This window comes from Pseudorca crassidens, chromosome 7 (assembly GCF_039906515.1).
Source record: "Pseudorca crassidens isolate mPseCra1 chromosome 7, mPseCra1.hap1, whole genome shotgun sequence".
Lineage (NCBI taxonomy): Eukaryota > Metazoa > Chordata > Mammalia > Artiodactyla > Delphinidae > Pseudorca > Pseudorca crassidens.
This window is the reverse complement of record NC_090302.1, coordinates 88,387,659-88,413,474: the sequence shown is the minus strand read 5'-3', so window position 1 is coordinate 88,413,474 and position 25,816 is coordinate 88,387,659. Positions and strand designations below refer to the sequence as shown.

The window sequence follows — 25,816 nt, the reverse complement described above, 5'->3', positions numbered from 1 at the left end:
GTTGGTGGGAATGTAACTTGATACAGCCACTGTGGAGGACAGTATGGAGGTTCCTTTAAACACTAAAAGTAGAACTACCATATGAACCAGCATTCCCACTACTGGGCATATACCCTGAGAAAACCATAGTTCAAAAGGACACATGTACCCCAATATTCATTGCAGTACTATTTACAATAGCCAGGACATGGAATCAACCTACTTGTCCATCAACAGATGAATGGATAAAGAAGATATGGCACATATATATAATGGAATATTACTCAGCCATAAAAATAAATGAAATTAAGGAGCTTCCCTGGTGGTGCAGTGGTTAAGGATACGCCTGCCAATACAGGGGACATGGGTTCGAGCCCTGATCTTGGAAGATCCTCTGAACAACTAAGCCTGTGCACCACAGCTACTGAGCCTGCACTCTAGAGCCTGTGCTCCACAACAAGAGAAACCATCATCGCAATGAGAGAAGCCTGCACACCACAAAAAAGAGTAACCCCCACTAGCCATAACTAAAGAAAACCCACACGCAGCAATGAAGACCCAACACAGCCAAAAGTAAATGGAAAGATAGATAAGTAAATAGATAGATAAAATCTATTAAAAAATAGAAATGAAATTGAATTACATGTAGTGAGGTGGATGGACCTAGAGTCTGTCCTACAGAATGAAGTAAGTCAGAAAGAGAAAAACAAATACCGTATGCTAACACATATATATGGAATCTAAAAAAAAAAAATGGTTCTGCTGAACCTAGGGGCAGGACAGGAATAAAAACAGAGATGTTGAGAATGGACTTGAGGACACGGGGAGGGGGAAGGGTAAGCTGGGACGAAGTGAGAGAGTAACACTGGCGTATATACACTACCAAATGTAAAACAGATAGCTAGTGGAAAGCAGCTGCATAGCCCAGGGAGATCAGCTCGGTGGTTTGCGACCACCTAGAGGGGTGAGATGAGGGTGGGAGGGAGACGCAAGAAGGAGAGGATATGGGGATATATGTGTGCATATAGCTGATTCGCTTTGTTATAAAGCAGAAACTAACACAACATTGTAAAGCAATTATACTCCAATAAAGATGTTTTAAAAAATAAAGATAATGTAATACATTTTTGTTCATTAAGGTAATCTGTGGATATGACTAAACATGGATTCCCATCTTATACTAAGGGATAAAATGAAAAAACACAATCAGAGCTTTTGCATTGCTAGAAACAGCTCACAATAAATTGAGACAATTGCATTATGGCTTACTCCAAGCACAACTGCAAGTGATTATAAGGAAACAAAATCACAACTTGAATAACTGCTATGCCAGAACATTCATTCTACCCAATAATGGAATATTTGAGCTAAACTAACAGGGCAAGTTCTTCTGTAAGAGCAACAACTTACTTTTCAAGAATGATTGTCCATTTATCTCCCTTACAGTAGGTGGATTCAGAGATGGTCAAGGAGTGGCTAAGGTATATTATTGAGGAGAACATAATAGGAGACGGTGCCATGGAATAAACTGTTTTGATATTAACTAGAGAATGCATTTGGTGGAAGTTTGGAAATATGACTTACAGATTTATGTTTATATCAGGATTTTCTTTTTAATGCTCTAATTCATAAAGCAATCTACTTAGTTAGGTCTAATCAATCATTAATTTTCAGAGATTCAAATCTGGGAAGCAAAAAAAAACAGCAAAAAAAAAAAGAGTAAGGATTAAAATACACAGAAATGCTTTAAAAACTATCATTTTAATGTACTCTAACTTGTAACTTTTTTTTTTTTTTTTTGCGGTACGTGGGCCTCTCACTGTTGTGGCGTCTCCCGTTGTGGAGCACAGGCTCCAATGCGCAGGCTCAGCGGCCATGGCTCATGGGCCCAGCCGCTCCACAGCATGTAGCATCTTCCCGGACCGGGGAACGAACCCATGTCCCCTGCATCAGCAGGCGGACTCTCAACTACTGCGCCACCAGGGAAGCCCATAACCTTTTTATTCCTTAAGAAAAAACATTTTGAAAGTGTCACCAGAAACTTCATCACTTATCAAAAATAAGTTAGAAAGAGTTTGCTTGCAAAGCTGAGAGAGTTCAGCACCTCCAAACCAGCTTTACAACAAATGCTAAAGGAACTTCTCTAGACAAGAAACACAAGAGAAGGAAAAGACCTACAATAACAAATCCAAAACAATTAAGAAAATGGGAATAGGAACATATATATTGATAATTACCTTAAATATAAATGGATTAAATGCTCCCACCAAAAGACACAGACTGGTTGAATGGATACAAAAACAAGACCCATATATATACTGTCTACAAGAGACCCACTTCAGACCTAGGGACACATCCAGACTGAAAGTGAGGGGATGGAAAAAGACGTTCCATGCCAATGGAAACCAAAAGAAATCTGCAGTAGCAATTCTCATATCAGAAAAAATAGACTTTAAAATAAAGACTATTACAAGAGACAAAGAAGGACACTACCTAATGATCAAGGGATCAATCCAAGAAGATATAACAATTGTAAATATTTATGCACCCAACATAGGAGCACCTCAGTATATAAGACAAATACTAACAGCCATAAAAGGGGAAATCGACAGTAACACAATCATAGTAGGGAACTTTAACATCCCACTTGCACCAATGGACAGATCATCCAAGATGAAAATAAATAAGAAAACACAAGCTTTAAATGATACATTAAACAAGATGGACTTAATTTATAGGACATTCCATCCAAAGACAACAGAATATGCATTTTTCTCATGTGCTCATGGAACATTCTCCAGGATAGATCATATCTTGGGTCACAAATCAAGCCTTGGTAAATTTAAGAAAATTGAAATAGTATCAAGTATCCTTTCTGACCACAACGCTATGAGACTAGATATCAATTACAGGAAAAGATCTGTAAAAAATACAAACACATGGAGGCTAAACAATACACTACTTAATAACGAAGTGATCATTGAAAAAGTCAAAGAGGAAATCAAAAAATACCTAGAAACAAATGACAATGGAGACACGATGACCCAAAACCTATGGGATGGAGAAAAAGCAGTTCTAAGAGGGAACTATACAGCAATACAATCCTACCTTAAGAAACAGGAAACATCTCGAATAAACAACCTAACCTTGCACCTAAAGCAATTAGAGAAAGACCAAAAAAACCCCCAAAGTTTGCAGAAGGAAAAAAATCATAAAGATCAGATCAGAAATAAATGAAAAAGAAATGAAGGAAACGATAGCAAAGATCAATGAAACTAAAAGCTGGTTCTTTGAGAAGATAAACAAAATTGATAAACCATTAGCCAGACTCACCAAGAAAAAAAGGGAGAAGACTCAAATCATTAGAATTAGAAACGAAAAAGGAGAAGTAACAACTGACACTGCAGAAATACAAAAGATCATGAGAGATTACTACAAGCAACTCTATGCCAATAAAATGGACAACCTGGAAGAAATGGACAAATTCTTAGAAATGCACAACCTGCCAAGACTGAAACAGGAAGAAATAGAAAATATGAACAGACCAATCACAAGCACTGAATTTGAAACTGTGATTAAAATCTTCCAACAAACAAAAGCCCAGGCCAGATGTCTTCACAGGCGAATTCTATCAAACATTTAGAGAAGAGCTAACACCTATCCTTCTCAAATGCTTCCAAAATATAGCAGAGGGAGGAACACTCCCAAACTCATTCTACAAGGCCAACATCACCCTGATACCAAAACCAGACAAGGATGTCACAAAGAAAGAAAACTACAGGCCAATATCACTGATGAACATAGATGCAAAAATCCTCAACAGAATACTAGCAAACAGAATCCAACAGCACATTAAAGGATCATACACCATGATCAAGTGGGGCTTATTCCAGGAATGCAAGGATTTTTCAATATGCACAAATCAATCAATGTCATACACCATATTAACAAATTGAAGGAGAAAAACCATATGATCATCTCAATAGATGCAGAGAAAGCTTTTGACAAAATTCAACACCCATTTATGATAAAAATCCTGCAGAAAGTAGGCATAGAGGGAACTTTCCTCAACATAATAAAGGCCATATATGACAAACCCACAGCCAACATCGTCCTCAATGGTGAAAAATTGAAACCATTTCCACTAAGATCAGGAACAAGACAAGTTTGCCCACTCTCACCACTATTATTCAACATAGGTTTGGAAGTCCTAGCCACAGCAATCAGAGAAGAAAAGAAAAGAAAAGAGATCCAAATCGGAAAAGAAGAAGTAAATCTGTCACTGTTTGCTGATGACATGATACTATACATAGAGAATCCTAAAGATGCTACCAGAACACTACTAGAGCTAATCAATGAATTTGGTAAAGTAGCAGGATACAAAATTAATACACAGAAATCTCTGGCATGCCTATACACTAATGATGAAAAATTTGAAAGTGAAATTAAGAAAACACTCCCATTTACCATTGCAACAAAAAGAATAAAATATCTAGGAATAAACCTACCTAAGGAGACAAAAGACCTGTATGCAGAAAATTATGACACTGATGAAAGAAATTAAAAATTATACAAATAGATGGAGAAATATACCATGTTCTTGGATTGGAAGAATCAACATTGTGTAAATGACTCTACTACCCAAAGCAATCTACAGATTCAATGCAATCCCTATCAAACTACCAATGGCATTTTTCACAGAACTAGAACAAAAAAGTTCACTATTTGTATGGAAACACAAAAGACCCCGAATAGCCAAAGCAATCTTGAGAACAAAAAGTGGAGCTGGAGGAATCAGGCTCCCTGACCTCAAACTATACTACAAAGATACAGTAATCAAGACAGTATGGTACTGGCACAAAAACAGAAAGATAGATAAATGGAACAAGATAGAAAGCCCAGAGAAAACCCACGCACATATGGTCACCTTATCTTTGATAAAGGAGTCAGGAATGTACAGTGGAGAAAGGACAGTCTCTTCAATAAGTGGTGCTGGGAAAACTGGACAGGTACATATAAAAATATGAGATTAGGACACTCCCTAATACCATACACAAAAATAAGCTCAAAATGGATTAAAGACCTAAATGTAAGGCCAGAAATTATAAAACTCTTAGAGGAAAACATAGGCAGAGCACTCTATGACATAAATCACAGCAGGATCCTTTTGACCCACCTCCTAGAGAAAGGGAAATAAAAACAAAAATAAACAAAAGGGACCTAATGAAACTTCAAAGCTTTTGCACAGCAAAGGAAACCATAAACAAGACCAAAAGACAACCCTCAGAATGGGAGAAAATATTTGCAAATGAAGCAACTGACAAAGGATTAATCTGCAAAATTTACAAGCAGCTCTTGCAGCTCAATAACAAAAAAACAAACAACCCAATCCAAAAATGGGCAGAAGACCTAAATAGACATTTCTCCAAAGAAGATATACAGACTGCCAACAAACACATGAAAGAATGCTCAACATCATTAATCATTGGAGAATTGCAAATCAAAAGTACAATGAGATATCATCTCACACCAGTCAGAATGGCCATCATCAAAAAATCTAGAAACAATAAATGCTGGAGAGGGTATGGAGAAAAGGGAACACTGTTGCACTGCTGGTGGGAATGTGAATTGGTAGAGCCACTATGGAGAACAGTATGAAGGTTCCTTATAAAACTACAAATAGAACTACCATATGACCCAGCAATCCCACTACTGGGCTTATACCCTGAGAAAACCATAATTCAAAAAGAGTCATGTACCAAAATGTTCATTGCAGCTCTATTTACAATAGCCAGGAGATGGAATCAAACTAATTGTCCATCATCGGATGAATGGATAAAGAAGATGTGGCACATATATACAATGGAATATTACTCAGCCATAAAAAGAAACAAAATTGAGGTATTTACAGTGAGGTGGATAGACCTAGAGTCTGTCATACAGAGTGAAGTAAGTCAGAAGGAGAAAAACAAATACCATACGCTAACACATATATATGGAATCCAAGAAAAAAAAAGTCATGAAGAACCTAGGGGTAAGACAGGAATAAAGACACAGACATACTAGAGAATGGACTTGAGGATATGGGGAGGGGGAAGAGTAAGCTGTGACAAAGTGAGAGAGTGGCATGGACATATATACACTACCAAACGTAAAATAGATAGCTAGTGGGAAGCAGCCTCATAGCACAGGGACATCAGCTCGGTGTTTTGTGATCGCCTGGAGGGGTGGGATAGGGAGAGTGGGAGGGAGAGAGATGAAAGAAGGAAGAGATATGGGAACATATGTATATGTATAACTGATTCACTCTGTTATAAAGCAGAAACTAACACACCATTGTAAAGCAAATATACTCCAATAGAGATGTAAAAAAAAAAAAAAAAGAAAAGAAAAGAAGAGTTTGCTTGCAAGTGGCTCTAACTAGTGGTCCTCCAGGAACTTAAGAACAAAACTCTGGTTTTATTCCACACCTCCCACAAAGTTGTCTTTTCTCAACACTATTGTTCTTTATCATGAGGACAATGAAACTTTTACTCTAGGGTGGCAGTGAAAGGGGAGAAATTATATATTAGCATATGAGTTCTATTTGACTTTCACCATCAGAAAACCTTCTGCTTTAAAATTCACAACTTTATTCACTAAGATAAAATGACTCAGACTCACAGGAATAAATTTAATTCTAATTCTCCAATCATTCTTTCTTCCTTCATCAGTATTTTGATGAAAGCCAGTTCTATTTGGTGAGAGATGTAAAACTGCTTAAAATTAGCATTTATATGTAATTACATTCTTTCATTTTTTTTAAAATCATGCACCTTTGATTTCAAGAGATCAAAAATGAAGTGCACCACTCCAGTCTAGCTTCCTCATACACATCAGAGTATCCCTGGGGAGGATGGAGGACAAAAGTAAGATCTGATTATCCCTCCTTGAACAGGCAATTTTGATTACATCTCTACATGGTGGATAATGTGAATTGGTATTCACTATTTCCATTCCATATGCCTTTTGGCTGGAGATGTGATAACTATACTTCCCACATTCTCTTGAAACTATGTTCTTGTATAAATTAGGATTTTGAGATTTGGAGGTGGAAGTGAGACATAGGTTCTCTGCCTCCACCTTCAGCTCTTTCTACTAGGAAACAAAGTCTTGGATATGTTAAGGTTTTCCTGTCCAGTTCACCAGTATCCCTTCTCCATCCTAGGGGACTAGAGGTTATTACAGCAGCTGCAACAGCAGCACCTACTATTAATTCTGGCTTCCTATCTCTGGATCACAGCTACTGGCTGTGTCTTGAAATCATAATACTGGTAGAGGTCTTGAAAGTAGAAGCTTTCCTAGGCAGTCAGTTCTGTCTCGTTTCGGGCAAGAGGATGCAATGGTTTTAAGCTCTTAGAAATTTTGAAACCTAAAGAATTCATGTATAATGCCAGAGTAATCATTTTTCCACTGGGGAACCTTGTTATTATTGAGTTGAAACTCCAGGAAGGTTGTTAGGTGAACATGGAATGAGAGTAAAATTGGGTAGGGTTTTTGCACACATTAGTGAAAAAAATTTTGTGTGGAACACCCCACACAAGTTGCCATAGTGAAATGATTTCCACATAGTCCAGATTTTCCATAACAGTGCTGATTAAATATGAAGTATTTAATTTTTGGTTAGAAAGTATGATCACTATATATATATATAAATACATATATCTTTTCAGTAACTAAAATACAGTATTTTTTTTATTGGAGTATAACTGCTTTACATTGTTGTGTTGGATTCTGCTGTACAAGAAGTGAATCAGCTATATGTACACTTATATTCCCCTCCCTCTTGGACCTCCCTCCCATCAGCCCCCCATCCCACACATCTAGGTTGTCCCAGAGCACCGAGCTGAGCTTCCTGCACTTTATAGCATGTTCCCGCTAGTTATCTATTTTACACGTGGTAGTGTATATATGTCAATCCTAATCTCGCAATTCCTCCCACCCTCCCCTTCCCCCCTGTGTCCACATGTCCATTCTCTATGTCTATGTCTGTATTCCTGCCCTGCAAATAGGTTCATCTGTACCATTTTTCTAGAGTCCATATATATGTGTTAATATACGATATTTGTTTTTCCCTTTCTGGCTTACTTCACTCTGTATGACAGACTCTAGGTCCATCCACATCTCTACAAATAACCCAGTTTTGTTCCTTTTTATGGATGAGAAATATTCCATTGTATATATATATATATATATATATATATATATATATGTACCTCAGCTTCTTTATCCATTCATCTGACGTTGGACGTTTAGGTTGTTTCCATGTCCTGGCTGTTGTAAATAGTGCTGCAATGAACATTGGGGTACATGCATCCTTTTGAATTATGGTTTTCTCAGGGTATATGCCCAGTAGTGGGATTGCTGGGTCATATGGTAGTTCTATTTTTAGTTTTTTAAGGAACCTTCATACTGTTCTCCATAGTGGCTGTATCAATTTACATTCCCACCAACAATGCAAGGGGTTTCCTTTTTCTCCACACCCTCTCCAGCTTTTATTGTTTGTAGATTTTCTGATGATGGCCATTCTGACCGGTGTGTGGTTATACCTCATTGTAGCTTTGATTTGCATTTCTCTAATAATTAGTATGTTGAGCCTCTTTTCATACGCCTCTTGCCCATCTGTATGTCTTCTTTGGTGAAATGTCTATTTAGGTCTTCTGCCCATTTTTTAATTGCGTTATTTGTTTTTTTGATATTGAGCTCCATGAGCTGTTTGTATATTTTGGAGATTAATCTTCTATCTGTTGATTCATTTGCAAATATAAAATACAGTATTTATATCCAGTTGTGAGATGTGAAAATGAAGTAATGGGACTCTAGGTTATTGGGTTTGCTAAAGAAAATATCATACATATAACCTCTATGATCAGTTGTGCTCTCCATCCAAACTTGGAATCTTTTCATGGATCCAAGAGCAACTCCCTCACCCTGTTTCTAGTGAGGATGTGTAAACACTCAACTCCCCATCCCACAACTTTCCCTCTCACTCTTGGTAGATGATCTGATTGGCTTTGCTTGAGTCAACTGCCCATCCATTGGCTGGGGAAGCAGAGGGGTCTAAATTAAGAATGTAACTCCCCCCAAAGCAAGGAGGGAATGGATTCTAGTGGCCATAGTATACAAACTCCTTGGCATGCATACATGATCCATCATAATAAGGCACTGCCTAACTCTTCAGTATGCTCTCCTATCCCTCTCTCTTCATACCCAGTAGTCACATATAACTCACACTCTTTGCCATCTACATACTTTTGTACTACCATTCCCTACACTTAGCTGGTGGTCTCCTGTTCAATTTTCAAGACCCTGTTCAGTCATTAGCTCTTTATTTTGTATTTTTATTTTTTTAGTTATCAGCTCTTTAGAAATTCTTCTCTGACAACTCCCTTTTTCTCCCTCGCCTCCCCTCCAGGTTGGATGCCCTTCTCACGTGTTCCCATACCACCCACAGCATCATGATGTATTCAAACTGTCTGTTCTCTTGTCCTTTTCCCGTTTGTCTGATGCACAGTGAGGCCAAATAATACCAAAACGTCACAGTTTGGAACAGAGAAAGGTTTATTGGAAGGCCATGCAAGGAAATGGGTGGCTCACACCTTAAAAGCCCCAAACTCCCTGAAAGTTTTTAGCAAAGCCCTTTTACAGGAAAGGTGGGGGAGGGACATGATTAGTTGTTGCAAACTTCTTGGTGTCAGATCCTTTGTTCTTGAGGTCGGGTCATGGTCAGGTAACTACGTTTCTGTAAATCTCCACCAAACAAATGTTAGTCTCTGTTCTGACAAGAAAAGGGCAAGGTCCCTAGGCAAAACTTTCACCCTCCGAGGTCCAGGTCCTGGCTAAGAGGAGGGGGTGCCTGCAGGGGCCGGTTACCCTGCCCCAGAGCGTTTGTCCAGCACCCAGTCTGGGTCCTCCCGCCAGTGCCCAGGCCTGGCTGAAGAGGCAGCTCCCTCAGGGCCAGGTCCCCAGACCCTACCCAGCTGTCATCACTGAGGGAGCCTGGCCCTTAGGCCGCTCAGATGGCAGGGGCCAGGTCCTGCAGACTGCGACCCAGACAGACTGAAGATGCAGAGGTTGCAGAAGGGGCCAAAGGGGCAGGGATGGGGGAGAGGTTCACCGCTGCCTTAAGGCCTGGGTGCAGCCAGTGGGTGGCCTTGGAGAGGGCTCTAGAGTCCTGCAGGACACAGCCCCCAGCCTGTTTCCTGGGCCCCCCAGCTCACCCGAGGCTGCGCAATAACGGTGCCCAGTAACTGGCCAAGTGCTAATGGCTGTACGTTGCCCCGCTCTATTACAAGCTCACAACTCAAACGGTATTTGATTAGAACAAACGGCAATGTCATATCATATCATTCAACCTCATAGACCAAATGCCTTTCCAGACAATCATCATAGAATGTTAAAGATATGTATATTTCAAGGGTCAAGTTTTAATATAGTTAATAATTGTTACTGTTTCATCTATGACTTTCTTAAATGAAACTGGCTTTTTATTTTCTTTTTCTGCAAAGAGTAGTGGTGAAGAATACAATGACTACAGTTTAATACAAAATAAAGTAAAATAAAATAAAAGACGTGATGTCTGGAGCTCCAACAAAAATTTTGGCCCAAATTTGGGGATAGAAGCCAAGCAGTAAGTATAGAGTAGAGTTTGGATCCCTGGGGTACCTACTTAACACTTTCTGAGAGAGAAGACAAAAGCCATATGTGTTTAAGATGTTGGAATTTGGGGATGCAGGCGAACCCATCAGTCCATCTGTTAACAGCTAGTGTGAGACTGACTGCTGGGCTTTGCTCTAATCCCAGTATTCCCATCCCTTGCAGTGTCCTTGGGAACATCCTGGGACTAGCTGGAGGCCAGGTGGCCCGTAAGAGTGGGGCTGGACCAGGATGACAATAGAGGGAGAAAAGGCGGGTAACAGACTCCAGGTCCAGGGCAGAGAGGCTGGCCAAGCCCCATACTCTGTCAGCCCTCGTCCGTACTCCTTTCCCTTCCTTTTCCCACCGAACTCCGGTGTCCTCCGGGGAGAGCAGAGGGAGTCAGAGCCGGACTTCGGCTACCCGCAGCCGTGCAGAACCGAGCCCGAGACCACCCACGTTATCAGGACCCCTCTCGCGGCCCTGTAGCCAGCTAGCGCCACGCCGCCCCCTCAGCCCGCCGCCCGCTTTGAAAGCGCCCGGAGCTTCCAGCTGCGTCATGGGCTGTGTCGAGCTGCCATTCGCCAGCGCGCGTCACGTGCGGCAGCGCGCGGCGGCGATTGGTGCGGTACGAGGAGGCGGGGGCGGACCGGGGACCGCAGAGGCAGAGTTGCCTCAGCCCCGAGCGCCCAGCGGCGGTGAGCGGTCTGCTAGGCGGGCGGCCTGGTAGAGCAAGGCCGTGAGGGGCGGTAGTGTTGCCTATCCTGCTGCGGGGGGCGGCGGGCCCTCTGGGACATCCCGGCGAAGCGCGGCCTGTGGGGTTCGGTTGAGGCTGGGGCCGGCGGGAGGGGAGCGAGTGGGGCGGGGCCGGCGGGGGAAGCTGCGAAGCTGACCCGCCCGCCGCTGCTAGGACTCTGGATGAGGAGTCGGGGAAGAGGTGCGCGACTTGCAGCTAACGTAGCTGCGCCTGCGACTCCAACACCGTCCTAAACGTCTGGATCAGCACGTGGTGAGTGCTGGAGGGCACCTCAGTGAGGGGGACTGGCCTGGGTCTCGGGGCTGCAGGGCTGGGGCGCGAGGGGCCGTCCTCAGCCCCCACCCAGGACCCGACCTGGATCTCGAGAAGCTGAATGTCGCCATTCTCCTGTAGAAGCTCCTGATTTTTAAATGTTAGTAACTAATTAAAAGTAAATAAGTAAACACGGGGGGAACCAAACAAGTTGTTGACGGGCCGATTCCAGACCATCAGTTTGTGACCTATGTAGACCAGATTCTCTTCCTGATTTGTGGTGTGACCTTGACCAAGTCACGTCTCCCTGGGATGGGCATTCTCAACATGGGTAATAGTGCTCATATACCTGGGGGTCAGAAAGGTCTTAGAAAATACAATGGCTTGTGGCTTTGCAAAGGGCCACAGAATATAAGCAGATGTACATGTGGCGTTAAAATGTTAATAGGGGCTGGGGGAATTAGAAGAGAAAATGCCTAGAAAGGCTTCTGGGGGAGAGAGTGGGGAAATGAGAAAAAGGTGAGAAACACTGCTTTAAGGGAAGAGGTAAACAGACGTTCCTGTGATACTTGTATATATTAAAGGATTAAAACAAACTAGCATTTATAGACAGAGTTGGAAGAACCTGAGAGGTCATCTAACTATTAGAAAAGTTTTGTGACACCATACATGTACACACACATAATTTTACTTGGTCTCCAAAACAAACTGTCATTCCACTTTCTATAATGAGAAAATTGAGAGTCAAAGCGTTTGGGTGATGTGCTGCAGTCAGAGCTATTAAATGGAAGAACTGGAATTTAAACCCAAGTCTCTATGGCTCCAAACCCACCTGCACATCATGTTGCCTCTCAGCCTGTGGTCCAATTATGTCCCAACCAAGAATTCTACTTTGTGACTTTTTAAAAATGAAGATTCCCAGCACCCTCCACTCCAGAAATGTGAATTCAGTATCTGGGACCGGGAATCTGCATTTTAATAACTTTACTAGGTGATTCCATTTTGGTGATCCAGGGATCATTTGGAGAACAACTACTCTAGTCTAATTTCCCACCCAGTCCCCATGTCCTCATGGGATTGTACCCTAGGGATTCAAAATTCCCCTTCCAGATCAGAGATTCCATCTCCTCTTCCAGATAGGTGACCAACCAAGCTTTGGGAGGAAGTCCTTTGTTGGGAGAAGCCAAAGTTTATGAGACAGCATGTTGCACAGCTCTGTTTGAGAAAGTGCTGACAATTTTGCTTTTTTTTTCTTTCTCTCCCTTCCTCCCCCCTCGCTTCCTTCCTTCCTTCCTTCCTTCTTTCCCTTCCTTCCTTTCTTCTTTCTTTCCTCCTCCCTCCCTTCCTTCCTTACCTCCCTCCCTCCCTTCCTTCCTTCTTTCTTTCCCTTCCTTCCTTCCTCCCTCCCTTGCTTCCTTCCTTTTTTTGTAAAGCTTCCTTCACTGCTATTCTGACCCTCCTGAAAAACCAGGCTCAAGGCATTTCTTTTAAAGTTAATATTAAACTTTAAAACACCATGAAAAAAAGTTTAAAAGCCACAATTCAGTCATAATGCTACCAGTCTAACAATGTTCATGTTCCGTTGTATTGTTCTACTGTTAATTAATGATCTCCCTCTTGTTAATCATTGAATAATCATAGATTGTTCAAGTTCACAAAATTTAGAAAATTCTTCCAAGAGATAGGCTTGAACTTCACAATTCCTATTGGAAATCAGAAAATTATGCTGAAGATAAACTTTAAATCACAGTTTTCTTGAAAGCATGTCTCATTCTTCTTCCAAATTCCTCAAAATCTGAAGGTTTTTCTTTAGTTCTAAAATAAATGGTATAGTGGGAATGAAAATGTATACACTGAAATATTTCTTCTCTAGTAACTTTATCTGTTCTTTCCCATATCACTTCAACCTCACCAAAATATATGTTTAATTACTTAGTTTGCTTATATATTTCCTGTTCTAAAAAATATAAGTTGAATTATCAAAACATTTCTTTGCAATTATTATCATTTAATGCACTTTGTTGCTGAAAAGGTTTTAGTTTTCTGGCTCTTGTGGAGGCAGTATGGGATAGAGAAAATAAAGTGGGTTTTGGTTTAAGGAAAACTTCATGTTCCAATCCCAATTCCAACACTTTAACCTTGGGCCATTGACTTCCTCTGTTTTTCTCACTTAGCTCATCTTTAAGATGGGGACAGTGCCACCAGGGGTTTATCTGAGACAGCATTTATAAAGCCACCAGAGTACTAAGCACAACTCTTTTTCTACTATTAGTTCTCTTTCTCCTTCACTCTTTTTAGAGCAAATTTGTGAGTTCCAATCCTGCTGTATAATATTTGAGGTTATTTTCATTTCCAAAAGAGATGCAGAGGGTTTTTTTGGGGATCTTCTATGTGTGGCATAAACAAAATCCATAAAAATAATAGTGAACCACCTTTTAAATTTTTCTTTGAGAAATCTAAGGGCATAGACTATCTAGCTCTTTATCACATTTTGCTATGACCAAAATCATCCATTTGTTAATTCGGTAAACATTTATGAACACTTATTAGTGCCAGGCATCTAAATGTAGGGGATATACCAGTGAAGAAGACAAACAACGTCCCTTATCTTACAAAAATTATATAAGAAAAGGACAATAAATGAATAAAACAAGGTAATTACAGATTGTGATAAATGCCAGGACAATAAGACTGTAAAGTGTCTCAGTGTTAACATGATAAGGAACTGTGTTCCTCACTGAGTTTAATTTGTAACAAATATTGGTTAGAAAATTCTCTAAAAAGTCTCAGTTAAGATTGTGAACGTAGATTGTGTGTCAGAAAATGGAGAACTTAAGGAAAATAAATGATCACAGTTAAAGATTACCGAGATCTGAAATACTGTAATTTTTACAATTGATGCAAGAGATGTGATTTACAGTTCCATAGAACTGTCAATGTTGATAGTTCTTTACCTTGACTTTAAATAAGTTATAATATTTTTCTTGGAAATTATTCCCTTTAATAGAAATTAACATGGGTACCTAGCTTGGTAGAAAATTGTGTCCAAAAAACATCTTCCTCTATGGTTTCTGTAAAATTTATTGATTCTTAAGCCCATGGGAATTTTAACACACAGTGAATATGGACTGACCATTGTAAAACAGGTGTCTAAGAAACTTTAGATATAAGTCCAGTAATTTTAGATATAATTTAGAAGTTACATATCTTTATTTTTCTAGTTTATCAGTGATCAATCTGATCACAGTAAATTGAGCAAATTGGATTTTTAAAAAAACTGAATTTTGCAAGTGGCTAGTTACAATGATGAAAATTTGAAACTCCCTATCTATATACACTTGCCTGAAAAAAATAACTTAAGAATATTAATAGGGATTCAGCTTTAGCATTTTCTCAGTTTGTTATTGATCATGTTTTCTGGGCTATGTAGTTAAGTATTTGGACATGCTTTTTTTGTCTTGGTTTAAAACCTAACATTTGTTCTCTTGGGTAATAAACCTTTATGATTTTAATCCATAACTTTTTGAGTAGTAGGTTCTACCTCAAGATCATCACCCAGCCTCATTCTAGCTGCTATGAAAGAATACTTCCTCTCTTTGCTCTTTCTCTTGGGTGTGAATAAGTTTCAGTCTTTGGATCATACTTTCCTGTCTGGATGCTGCTGTGTTTATAACACAAGGAGTTGACCATTGCAGGTAGAGAATGGTTTGGAGAAAGCCCACAAATAGTACTTGAGGGAAACAAAGGCATGCCTTTTGATCTCTGAGTCATTTCTATTCACTACAGTTCAAGCAGCACCATTTCTTCTGCACACTTGATCTAATAATTTGTGGCACTCTCCCCTTCAAAAGCCAGGTTGTCTGGCTGCATAAATGAACTCAGGACTTTATTTCATCAAAAAAATTTGAATACTTACTACGTGCTAGACATTATAGTAGTTTAAATGGATCTGTTATTATGGATTCAGTGACAAATTTCTTTAAGTTTAAGAAGAGCCAAGTGATCTTAGCTACTCATGGAAACATTTTCTCATTTAGAAACATGCCTTTGCAAAGTCAATCTTGATTATGTTACTTTTATATCTTTATAAAGACTAATTCAGCTCTAGGTGGAAAATGTTCTAGAGAATTTATATTTTCTCCATTTTAAAAAATCTTCTATTCTAGGAATTAAATAGCCCCGTAGTTTAATTTAGTGTTGTGACTGTGGATTTTTTTTTTACATCTTTATTGAGTATAATTGCTTTACAATGTTGTTTTAAGTTTCTGCTGTACAACAGAGTGAATCAGCTATATGTATACATATATCCCCATATCCCCTGCCTCTTGAGCCCCCCTCCCACCCTCCCTATCTCACCCCTCAGGTGGTCACAGAGCATCAAGCTGATCTCCCTGTGCTATGCAGCAGCTTCCCACTAGCTATCTGTTTTACATTTGGTAGTGTATATATGTCAGTGCTACTCTCTGTGTAGCTGTAGCTGTGTAGCTGCTACTCTCTGTGACTGTGTTTTTATTTTATTCTATTCACAATACTGTTTCCCAAGAAGTTTTCATATAATATATATTGACTTTTAAAAATAATGTTTTCTAGGAAGAAAATAAAGGTATAAAGGTAATATATATTCAGTATCAGACTTAGAAAATATTAATAATCAGAAAATAAAATAAAATGCACCCTGTTAATACTTTGATATATATTCTTCTGGTCTTTCTCTGTGTACCTATTTTATTTATATATTTCTTTGATAAAAATGAGATCATACTCTGCATTCTATTTCACAGCTTGTATTTTTTAATCTAGTATTACATGGCAAATAAATATGCTTTTTTATTCACATGATTCCCGTTCTTTGTAAGCAGATGTTTTATTGCTAGAATAGGGACTACAAGAATCTATTTATTAAATTATTCTGCAGGATAAATTCAGAAACCCAATCTACCAACAAAATCCACTTCTCTGCTCCTTTCCAGCCTTAATTCTGTCCCCGTTACTCCCCACTGCCCATTCTCCCACCCCCAGGAGGGTTCTGTTGGGGGAATCTCTGAAGGAAGGTTTATCTAGTCAGTTACATACTAACGCTTAAGATCTCATCTTTTCAAACGTTTTCAGCCAATCCTTCAGCATTTTTAGTTTTTACTTTATTTGCTAGAGAACCTGTTTTGTGAATGGATGGGCTTATTCCTATTCTAAGGTCGAAATCTTTTATCCACCCTTTTTATAAACCATAACAGATTTCAACTTCCCATCAAGAGTGGAGTTGGGAGGGTTTGTAGTAATGTGGGAAAATAAAAATCATATGCTGGAATTCTTGCTCAGAATTGTAGGGGAAGGGGAGATATCTGAATAAAAATATGTTTAGGGTTGAGTAATAGACATTCAAATTTAAGTTTTTTTGTGTTCCAAAGAAAATGGCCCAGTTTTTAAATTCCATCTTGCCTTTTGTGTATTACTTCAAACTCTCTAGCAATTTTGTTTTATCTGTTGCTAATGTGCAAATATATTTGACTATTAAATATCCCTGTTTTGAAATATGCAGTATTTTTGTTTTCATTCTCAATGTCTTTATACTCTATGAGAAATTATACATAAATGACTCAAGCCACAGATTAAGTTTATATTGGATATTAAAAACAATGGTAGGAATGGGTTTTAAATTGTAGTATGAAAGTAAATACCCAAAAGTGTACATAATTGTAACCAGTGCAACTATAGAATCTTTTGAAGACAAATTTATTTCTATAAAAGGAGAAAATTTTAAAAATTAAATGTTTAAAAATTTAGAAAATACCAATAGGCCAAACAGAAAAAAACACTTAGCATCCCACCACTGTTAATGTTCCATTAGTTTACTAATCTAATTTGCCTTTCTCTTTCCTAATCTATAGTGAATTCTATTCATAATGGTCATATCAAATGATAGCTCTCCCGTGAGTGCTTTAACTCTATTTGAATTGAATATGTATACATTATCTGTTTTGAACCTGTTTTGTGAATGGATGGGCTTATTCCTATTCCAAGGTTGAAATCTTTTATCCACCCTTTTTATAAACCATAACAGATTTCAACTTCCCTTGCGCATCTATAGATATCTGGCCCATCATGTGTCTTTAGGGAAAAGCGTGAGCATACTAACTTTTTAAGTTTGTTTTAATAATCTGAGTGATAACAAAATAAGAACTAATATAAGTAATAATGGAAAATATAGAAATGTGTAAAGGAAAAAAACAATCACACTCCCATTTTTGGTCAATTTCTTTCAAGTCCTTTTTCTCTGCCTATTTATTTTTACAAAGTATGTGTACAGTTTTTGTATTTGACTTCCTTAATAGAAATGTTTTACCACTTTAAATCAATTTTTAATATTTTAATATGTCCCTGATATAATGTACTGCAGCTAATGCTAGCCCCTGTCTTTCCCAGCTCCTCCATCTGAATTCTCCTGCAGGCTAGGTTCTTCCCAGATGTTGATCATCCTGACATGGATGCTTTATAATATTCATCGTCATCATTGCTGTCATTTCTTGAACACTTCTTATGTTTCTGTACTTTATATTGGTGGCTTATCTGAACAAGCTTACTTTATCATGTCCTGGTGAATGCTATTATTGGACTGCTATGTCTTCCTTTCTTCCCCATAGCTGAGTTCATTTTCTCAGCCCTTGTAATCTCCACATTTCCTTCATTCTATAAGTCTGTTTTGCACAGGTCCTACCATGCATCTAATTTAGCCTGCCTAATTTTGTCAGTAAAAGGCTGTAAAGAATCAACTGACTCTAGTTCACTGTTTTCTTTCCTTTGAGCAAAAGCTCATTGAAAACAAAGATGATAAGCAGGACCACAGGGGAGGTTTTCTTCTCTCTGTGACTATTTGTGTGTGGTTCCTGGTGCACATGGGAAAAGTATTCTCATTTAGATAATTTTCTTCTCTTCTGTCTTATGCAAATGATTAGATATTTCAAAACAGGGAAAACACAGTTCTGATTATTTGTGTACTTTTAAAGTGTGAATGCCATTAATGGTCTAAATTGCTATAAAAAGATTGTAGAATAATTATGCTTTTAGCTTGTACCTTTCAAAGTCTTGTTGTCTAATTGATTATTACTTGGATCAGTGGTAGACCTCCTAGATAGACAAATCAAACTTCAAAATTCCTCACATTGGTGAAGATGGAAATAAAATTGAACTATTTTTCTTTATATTAAATTTTGGACTTAAATTTTATACTTTTTTAAAACTAACTTTTCTAGGTGACTATAACAATATAGACTAGAAGTAATATCCTTTTGTCACATAAGCGGTGAAATTTATTGGTTTCAGTAGAGTGAATCTTGTCCTGTGGGCATTTGGGGAAGAGATTTTAACATATAGCAATCATTCACTTTGTGCTAGACATTGAGACCAAGGGAGCCTGGTACAATATCCACCCTTCTTTCCTAAGCCTATCCCTCAGGTCATAGTGAACAACTCTGACTCCTTTTCCACACTTCATTACTCCCTGAGTATATGTTTTCATCCTTTCTACCAGACAATTATGTTTTTAAAGGTCAGGACCTATTTATTTATCCTTATATTCCCCATTACTCTCATAGTTCTTGGCATCTAGTAGCAGCTCAAATATTTATTATATTGAATTGGACTGTTGTTCATGTGAGTCCCTAACTATCCTGGCCTCTTCCCCTCTAAACATATTCCAGTTTATCTGTCTTTTTTCAGTTATGTTCCTTGTATGTTCTGTCTTCTGACTTTGAAAAAAATATATTTGCACAAAGACACAATTTTACATGATTGAAAGTTGGAAAAATATCAAAGATGACCTAATTTTATTATTATTGAGGATGTCAAAGTTTTCTCTTACCAGACAGTTATAACTGAAAACTGTATTATTTATTTTGTTGCTCAAATTGTTCCAGCATTTGCCATTGGGAGTTCTTCCAGTTGGCTGAAAGAACGTTGGCATAGTCCCAGCAGTTTGTGTTTTGAGCACTTTCCTACTTTCTGGCACTGTAGGATGCTCCAGGATCATCTTGTATATTCCTTGCGCCACCCCTAAAATCAGCCATTTCTTTTTGTTTGTTTTTGTTGTTGCTTATTTTTTTCTTTTCCATTATGATTTATTACAAGATACTGAATATAGTTCCCTGTGCTATATAGTAGGACCTTGCTGTTTATCCATTCTATATATAATAGTTTGCATCTGCTAATCCCAAACTCCCAATCCATCCCTCCCGCACTCCCCTTACCCTTGGCAACCACAAGTCTGTTCACTATGTCTGTGAGTCTGTTTCTGTTTTGTAAATAAGTTCATTTGTGTCATATTTTAGATTGCACATGTAAGTGATATCATGTGGTATTTGTCTTTCTCTTTCTGACTTAACTTCACTTAATATGATAATCTCTAAGTCCATCGATGTTGCTGCAAAGGGCATTATTTCATTCTTTTTTATATAAAATCAGCCATTTCAACAAGGATCCGCAGATCCTTTTATTGTAGAATGGTATTAGAAACCAGGCATTGATCTAATCTGCTCATCATTGAAACTGGGGTGTCACTGCCTTTAGGCCCTGTCAGTGTTAGAAAGTAAATGTATGTATATTAACCTGTGTATGTATACACATCTGTATTATTTCTACTGTTACTCATCAGTTCCTAACTTAAGCTAAACAGGAGTTCCCACTGATGTCTCAGACTCTAGTTCAGAACTACATGGTTCATTTTAGCCTCTTCCCCTTACTTATCTGTAAACTCCCATTCCAACAGTGAGAAATCTAGCTTCTACCATTCCCCATCTTTTTACTTATTTTATCAGTCGCAGTGTACAAGTACAGCAGTATCAGAATTGTTAACCAGTACCTCGAGAAACAACATTACCAACTACAGTATAGTGTTTATATACAGTTCCTTTTGTTTTGTCCTGCCGTCTCCAGTCATTTCCAAAGATACTTAGAGCCGTTTCTCCCCATCCTCTCCAGTGGGGTTATGTCATACATTTGTAATACAATTAAGTTCTTTTGTCATAGTCTGCATTCCGTGCTGGAATTCCCCCCCTCCACCCTCTTAGTTGAGTTTTGTTTTAATTTTCATTTAAAAATATTACATTGATTCCTTGTGCTATGAAGTTCCGTGGGTTTTGACAAGTAGATAACATCATGTATCCATCACTGTAGTGCAAGACAAAATAGTTTAATGGCTCTAAAAAATTGTGCTTTACCTAGCCACTCCTCTGCCCTTTCCAGACCACTTAAAAAAACTGATCTGTTTTCTGTCTTTTCTAGAAAGTCATATAAATGAAATCATACAGGATGTAGGCTTCTCAGACTGGATTCTTTCACTTGGCATAATGCATTTAGGATTTATCCATGTTGTTGCATAGATTAATGGCTCTTTCTGTTTGATCACAGAATGGTGTTCGTAGCAGGATTGTAACATCTTGGTTGTTTCCAGGTATTGGCAGTTGGTAACTACGAATAGATCTTTTGCCCATTTTTTTTTTATTTCAGTAGGAACTAAAAAATAGAATATCAAGGTTTAATTTTTAATTTCAAAGCAAAGTTCAGACAATACAGAAGTGTATAAAGGAAATAAAATAGGATAAATGCTCCCTTTTTGCTCCAAACCTAAATCTTTTAAAATAACTGGTGTTAACAAATTGACACATATGCTGCAGGTTTTTCCCCTATGCTTCTAGTAACAGAAATGCATTTTTTTCTATAATTTTGAAATGTTTTACATATAAACCTAACTAGACTAAAATTATTACTCTGCAACTTGCTTTTATTTTTTAACTTATCACTGTATTATAGTCAGTGTTCCAGGTCAGTACATTTAAATCTAACTTGTTCCAGCTGGTTTTCATTCCATAAGAAATATGTGCTATAATTTGCTCAACCATTTCTTACTCAAAAGTATTCAAATTAATACCAGTTTCTTGTCTACAAGAAGAATACCACAGTAACCACACTTTTATACACACTGATGGCCTTTTAGTTTTTTTCTTAAATAAAAATACACTATATGGATATCTATAATTTTATAATTTACCAATATATAAACAGAAAAAAAGCAGTAGGCTTCTTGGGAATGGTAATCATATTCTATCCTGAAACCTATCCTTCCTGTCAGTCTTGCTCTCACTCTCACTCCTGCCCTCTCTCCTCACCATTTCCCTCTCTCATTTTGCTCATTAAAAAAAAAATTAGGTTGTTTTCTTATTCAACCTTAAAAGTTTCTTTGTATATGCTGGAAACATGTCCTTTGTCAGTATGTGATTTGCAGATATTTTCTCCCAGTATGTTTTTTCATTCTCTTTCTTTCTTTTCTTTCTTTCTTTCTTCCTTCCTTCCTTCCTTCCTTCCTTTCTTTCTCTCTTTCTTTCTTTCATTCTTTCTTTCTTTCTCTTCCTTTCTTCCTTCCTTCCTTCCTTCCCTTTCTTCCCTTTCTTCTTTCTTTCTCTTTCTCTCTCTGTCTTTCTCTCTCTCTCTTTCTTTTCTTTCTTTCTTTCCTTATTTATTTATTATTTTTGGCTATGTTGGGTCTTTGTTGCTGCACGCAGGCTTTCTCTAGTTGTGGTGAGCAGAGGCTACTCTTCGTTGTGGTGCGCAGGCTGCTTATTGTGGTGGCTTCTCTTGTTGCGGAGCACAGGCTCTAGGCATGTGGGCTTCAGTAGTTGTGGCTCGTGGGCTTCAGTAGTTGTGGCTCATGGCCTCAGTAGTTGTGGCTCGCAGGCTCAGTAGTTGTGGCTTGTGGGCTCTAGAGCACAGGCTCAGTAGTTGTGGCACACGGGCTTAGTTGCTACATGGCACGTGGGATCTTCCCGGACAAGGGCTTGAACCCGTTTCCCCTGCATTGGCAGGTGGATTCCTAACCACTGTGCCACCAGGGAAGCCCCCAGTGTGTCTTTTCATTCTCCTAACAGTGTCTTTCACAAAGCAAGGGGTTTTGATTTTAATTAAGTCCAACTTAAATTTTTTTCTTTTATGAATTTTGCTTTTGGTATTGTACTTAAAAACTCATCGCCAAACCCAAAGTTATGCAGATGTTCCCCTACATTTTCTTCTAGAAATTTTATAGTTTCTGCATTTTACATTTAGGTCTGTGATCCGTTTCAAGTTAATTTTTGTGTAAGATGTGAGGTTCAATTTGTTGCATATGGACTTCCAACGTGTAGCATCATTTGTTGAAAAGACTTCTTTCTCCATTGAATTGCTTTTGTACCTTTGTCAAAAAATTGACAGTATTTTTGTAGGTCTGTTTCCATACTCTATTGTTTCCATACTCTCAATTCTATCCCATTGATTGATGTGTCTATTCTTACCCTGTGTTCATTATTGTAACAGTGGGTCTTGAAATTAGGTAATATAAATCCTTCAACTTTTGTTCTTCTTTCTCAGAATTGAATTAGTTATTCTAGTACCTTTACCTTTTCATAAAATTTTAGAATATGCTTATGTATGTCTATAAAAAACCTGGCTGGAATTACAGTAGGGATTTCATTAGGCCACAGAGAATTGACATCTTTACTGTGTTGAGTCTTCCAGGGCAAGAACACAAAATATCTCCTCTATTTATTTAGATTTTCTTTCTTTCATCAGTGATTTCTAGTTTTCTATACTCAAATCCTGTACATATTTTGTTAGATTTACACCTAAGGACTTCATTTTGGGGGATGTTATTATAAATTTATTATTTTTGAAAATTCAAATTCTGAGTATTCGTTGCTGGTATATAGAAAAGCAGTTGACTTTTGTGTATTGACTATGTAACTTTTGACCTTGCTAAACTCATTTATTATGTACAGGAGTTATTTGGTGGATACTTTGGGGTTTTCTGCATAGCAGTTATGTTGTCTGTGATTAAAGCAGTTTTGCATATTTCTTCCTTTCTAGTCTGTATACCTTTCATTTCTTTATTTGAATACACTAGCTAGGACTTTTAGTATGAGGTTGAATTAGAAGTGGTGAGAAAGGACATCCTTGCCTTGTTCCTGATCTTAGGGGGAAACTTAACATCTTGCTATTGAGGATGATGTTAGCTGTGACTTTTAAAAAATAATCTTTATTAGGTTAGTGAAGTTCCCTTCTATTCTCAGTTTTTTGAGAGTTTTTATCATGAATGGATGTTGAACTGTTTCTGCTTATGTATTAATATGATTACATGATTTTTCTTGTTCAATGTATTAAAATGATGAATTACATTGACTAATTTACATATGTTAAACCAACCTTGCTATTTTGGTATGAACGCCCATGTGATCATGATGTATTACCCTTTTTATATATTGCTGGATTCAGTTGACTAATATATTTACATCTAAATTCATGAAAGATACTCTTTTATAGTTTTCTTTTTTGTAATACCGTTGACCCTTGAACAACATGGGTTTGAACTGTGTGGATCCACTTATACACAGATTTTTTTCAATAAATACATACTACAGTACTGAATGAACCCTGTTTGGCTGACTCTGCAGATGTGGAACTGTGGATACCAAGGGCTGATTGTAAAGTTATACAAGCGGATTTTCAACTGCATGGAGGGTCAACATCCCTAACCCCAACACTGTTCATGAGTCAACTGTATATTTTAGTTTTGGAATAGGTTAATGCTGGCCTAATAAAATGAGTAGGGAAGTGATCTCCCATGTTTTCTGGAAGAGACTGTAAATGTGGTATTATTTCTTCCTTAAATATGTAGTAAAATTCACCAGTGAAACCATCTAAGCCTTGTGTTCCTTTTGTGTGTGTGGGGGGGGTGAAGGTTTTCTACTAATTTAATTTCTTTTTTAGATATAGGACTATTTATATTATCTATATTTCCTTAAGTTTGTTTCAGTAGTTTGTGCCCTTCAAGGACTGGTTCATTTTATCCAGATTATCAAATGTATGGGCACAGACTTGTTTGTAGTATTCCGTTATTATCTTTTCATGTCTTTGGTTTTAGTAGTGATGATACCTGTTTTATTCCTGATATTGTTAATTTGTAGTCTCTTCTTTTTTTTCTTGGTTACTTTGATTAGAGGTTTATCATCTCATTCCTTTAACTTTAGGTTTAATTCATTTTTCTTTATCTAGTTTCCTAAGTTGAAAGCTTAGGTTATTGATTTTAGAACTTTCTTCTTTTCTAAAATATATAATACTAAACATTTCTCTCTAAGCACTACGTTAGCTGCATCCCATAAATTTTGATGTATTTTTAAAAGTTATTTTTAATTGTAGTAAAATATACATAACATAAAATTTACCATCTTAACCATTTTAAGTGGTTAAATGATATTAAGTATATTCATGCTGTGCAAGTTGAATTGTATTTTCATTTTTATTTTGTTCAAAATATTTTCAAATTTATCTTGAGATTTCTTAACTCATATATAATTTAGAACTATGTTGTTTAATTTCCAAATATTTGAGGCTTCCTTGGTGGTGCAGTGGTTAAGAATCTGCCTGCCAATGCGGGGGACATGGGTTCGAGCCCTGGTCCAGGAAGATCCCACATGCTGTGGAACAGCTAAGCCCACGTGCCCAACTACTGAGCCTGCACTCTAGAGCCCAGTGCTCTGAGCCAGTGCTCTGCAACAAGAGAAGCCACTGCAATGAGAAGCCCAGGCACTGCAATGAAGAGTAGCCCTTGCTCGCCTGTTACTAGAGAAAGCCCGTGTGCAGCAACAAAGACCCAACGCAGCCAAAAGTATATAAAAAATTGATTTCCAAATATTTTGAATTGTCTAGCTATCTTCTGTTACTGATTTCTAGTTTTATTTTGGTATGCTTTGAGAATATACTTTGTAAGGTTTCTGTTCTATTTGTTAAATTGTGTTTTCTGTACCAGAATGTTGATGAATGTTCTGTGTGTGCTCCTGTTGTTAGATGGAATGTTCTATAAATATCAGTTGTATCAAGTTGATTGATAGTGCTGTTCAGGTCATCTGTATTCTTACTGATTTTCTGCCTACCTGTTCTATCAATTACTTGGAAAAGGTTGTTGAAGCCTCCAATTGTAAATACAGTCATCCCACTTATCCACAGTGGATTGGTTCCAGTATCCGCCCCCAACCCCAGATTCCAAAATCCATCGATGCTCAAGTCCCTTATATAAAGTGGTGTTGTCTCTGTGTATAACCTATGCATATCCTCCCGTATACTTTAAAACATCTTTAGGTT

General features: G+C 37.9%; 1 protein-coding gene across 3 annotated transcripts in view; it reads left to right on the top strand.

Moving 5' to 3' along the window:
- Nucleotides 1-11,329: 11,329 nt before the first annotated feature.
- Nucleotides 11,330-25,816, top strand: part of PTPDC1 (protein tyrosine phosphatase domain containing 1) — a 90,622-nt gene continuing 76,135 nt past the window's right edge. For all 3 annotated transcript variants that reach the window (XM_067744885.1, XM_067744884.1, XM_067744883.1), the window contains exon 1: nucleotides 11,330-11,662. The gene's annotated coding sequence lies outside the window, so the exon portion shown is untranslated. The remainder of the gene's footprint in view (nucleotides 11,663-25,816) is intronic.